This window comes from Sinocyclocheilus anshuiensis, unplaced genomic scaffold (assembly GCF_001515605.1).
Source record: "Sinocyclocheilus anshuiensis isolate Anshui unplaced genomic scaffold, SAMN03320099.WGS_v1.1 scaffold70, whole genome shotgun sequence".
In the NCBI taxonomy this organism is placed as follows: Eukaryota; Metazoa; Chordata; class Actinopteri; order Cypriniformes; family Cyprinidae; genus Sinocyclocheilus; species Sinocyclocheilus anshuiensis.
Window position 1 is genome coordinate 17444 of NW_015542377.1, and position 2995 is coordinate 20438.

Below are 2995 nucleotides of genomic sequence, written 5' to 3' on the forward strand. Positions count from 1 at the left end.
GTGGGACCCTGATGCGGCAGTGCTCCCTGATGTGCTGCTTTGTTGGATTTGCAGGCACTATCCCACAGAAGACATAAGCCTGCTTCAGTCTCTGTAGGTCTGTCTGGTCCACAACACTAAAAGCTGCAGACAGAAACTTGCAGAAAGCACTGTGCAGTGGATGGTGCTCTGACACGCACTCTCTGGAGAACCGCCGCATGCAGTGGAACAAGTCCAGCTTGATGTTGATGTCGCTGTTATATTTTTTGCGGGAGGCACAGGTGTTGATGAGATGCCCAGAGGTTGCCGCAGCCACTATAGCCTCAGTGGTCGTCCAAGAATCCCAGAGGAGGTGCTCCTGGGGCTCAGGGTTTGGGATCCTGAAGGCAGCACAGCAATCTATGTTCCACACACGAAGTACTGGCTGCTTGTACCAACAATGACATGGGGTCGTCCAACTCCTGATGAGACAATGTTGGGATTCGGACAGCCGTACAAACATGGCAGAGTGTAGTTGTTGCAGACTCTTTCCATAATGGTGTGCTCTGGTTTCCAAATGAAGAATGGATGAAGTTGAAAGTATTTCGGTGATGGCAGCTCATAGACAGCATCAATCGAGAAAGACTGGCCAGCAGCTGCAAGGGGTCCTGAGGGAGGAGTAGAGGCTGTAGACTGTACAGAGGTCACTGGGAGGAGGGCTGCAGGATGACATGGGTGACATTAGTCATAGATGAGCATTACATTTGTTAAATCTGTTTTAAATTTGATTAAGTAAAATTATGTTACATTAAGCCCTTACACTGACAGAACACAGTTTCCTGCACTGGTCTCAAAGGCGATGTGGTCTTGCTTGTAGATAATTCAAGCAACTCTGGAGGTACTGGCAAAGGAACCCTCACTGGAGTGAATGGAATTGGTGAAAAACAATAACACTGATCAGGAACAGGCATATTCTTACAGTAGAGTCGGCATGTGTACACGTCCATATACCAACCTGGCCGTGGAGATGCAGTAGCACTATATTCATCAGGCCGGTCTGGTTTTGAGAGTGTTGCTGGTGGTTTACGCCTCCCTAACACAGAAAAATGTAATGTCATTCTAATACCCTGTAGTACTGTCCCTTATTAAATGTGTTAATAAATAGTCATGTAAATGCATGCAAACCCATCGAACACATGTCAAGACGCTTTATAATATTAGGGGTGTGGTATGCTAATGTGTCTACATTACATGAGTAATCTACAGCTTCATGTATCAAATGGGATGCATCATTCTAGTCCAAATTAATACATATTTGTACTTTTGCTGTACTTCTGCATTTTGGAGATGTACATCTTTTACTTTTTAACTGTAGATCATGTACATACCAAACCTTTAAAGTACAGCATGCAAAAAACATGCAAAACAAGAACTCTGTACTTACCCTCAATGATGAGATATAAATGCCTTCAATGTTAGTAGAACAATTGAACACGAGAATTAGAACAGGCCTGAACGTGGCCTAACCAACAAACAGCAAAAAATCAATGTAGAACAGATAATCCTGATTCATGTCAGAATCATCCCTAGTATACAGTAGGAATAAGACCTTTGACCACTGGGACTCCAACAACTTCTGAACCTGAACTTTCAAGCATTTATAGCATAAACAGACAGAATGACATATCAAAGTTTTTACTGTTAATATAACAATTTAGGGGCTTTACAACAGGCCTGATCACACCTAATAAACAAACAGTGATTTGTCAGTGTGTTGGATGGATAATCCTGACTGATGTCAGAATCATCCTCAATGTGCAGTCAGAGTAGGACCTTTGGCCACATGGACTCCTACAACTTGTGAACCTGAGTGCACAGCCTAGAAACAATGTGTAAGACAACAATGTCCCAAACATTTACCATCTTAAATAACGCTGAATAAAAATGTGTAAGGATAACGACCCGTCGGCCCAACGACAGAATCCAATGGCCTGGGCAAAGGTATAATGCGTGTATGTCTTTTCAGCGCCCCTGTGAAGTTCACTTAGTTTTTAGAATTTAGTTTCAGTTTTACTTTAGCTGCGCACTTAATCTGACTCCAATTTCAAATGGTTATTACATTTAGATTGTTTCAAATTAGGAATTAATCCTAACTATTGGTTATGTATTAATTTAGATATTTGATTATTCTGGGTATCCCATATTTTCAATTATGCGTTCATTAGGGACGCGATGTAGCAAATAGAGAACTGAAGTGTATGTGTGTTTGAGCATGTATGTGCATGTATGTGGTTCTCACTCAGTTGGCCTGGAATTTTAGATGAATATGTGGGTAGCATCATCCTCCCCAATTCTTCACCCTCCTCCACTTCTATGAAAAAAGAACAAGACTGTTGTTTATTCAGGGAAAATTGACTGAGCATTAAGCTCTTTTACAGCAATACCCTGAGTTCACATTCATATGGGTGTACTTTCAGAAAAAGATGGATATAGCAACCACAATAAATAGAGTGTGTGTGTGTGTGTGTGTGTGTGTGTGTGTGTGTGTGTGTGTGTGTGTGTGTGTGTGTGTGTGTGTGTGTGTGTGTGTGTGTGTGTGTGTGTGTGTGTAAGGTGTAGGGTTGGTGCAGGGCGATAGAAAATACAGTTTGTACAGTATAAAAACCATTACGCTGTTTATGTTTAATGTCCCCATAAAACATGGAAACACAACATGTTTTATATATATATATATATAAAGCATATATTTTTTACATTTACATTTAGATATAAGATTAACATTTAGGATATGTTTAGGATTTGGATTTAACTTTTACATTTACATTTAGATTTAACATTTAAATATAACGTTCAGATTTATTTGTATATTTAACATTTAGATTTAACATTTAAATTTAAAATTAAGCTTTAGATTTAGATAAAACATTTAGATTTACCTTTAATATTTTATTTTAATATAGTCCTATAGTAATAAAATAATGCATAAAGCTTATTTAGGTAAATCTTGCAAAAATGTATTTGTTTTGTAGTTAAATCT

General features: G+C 39.1%; 1 long non-coding RNA gene across 1 annotated transcript; it reads right to left on the reverse strand.

Moving 5' to 3' along the window:
* Positions 1-614: 614 nt before the first annotated feature.
* On the reverse strand, positions 615-1270 carry LOC107692339 (uncharacterized). Its single transcript, XR_001634637.1, has 3 exons — positions 974-1270; positions 779-877; positions 615-677 (listed from the first exon to the last, which is right to left on the reverse strand). It is a non-coding gene; the product is annotated as an uncharacterized LOC107692339 (long non-coding RNA).
* Between the last annotated feature and the right edge of the window lie 1725 nt (positions 1271-2995).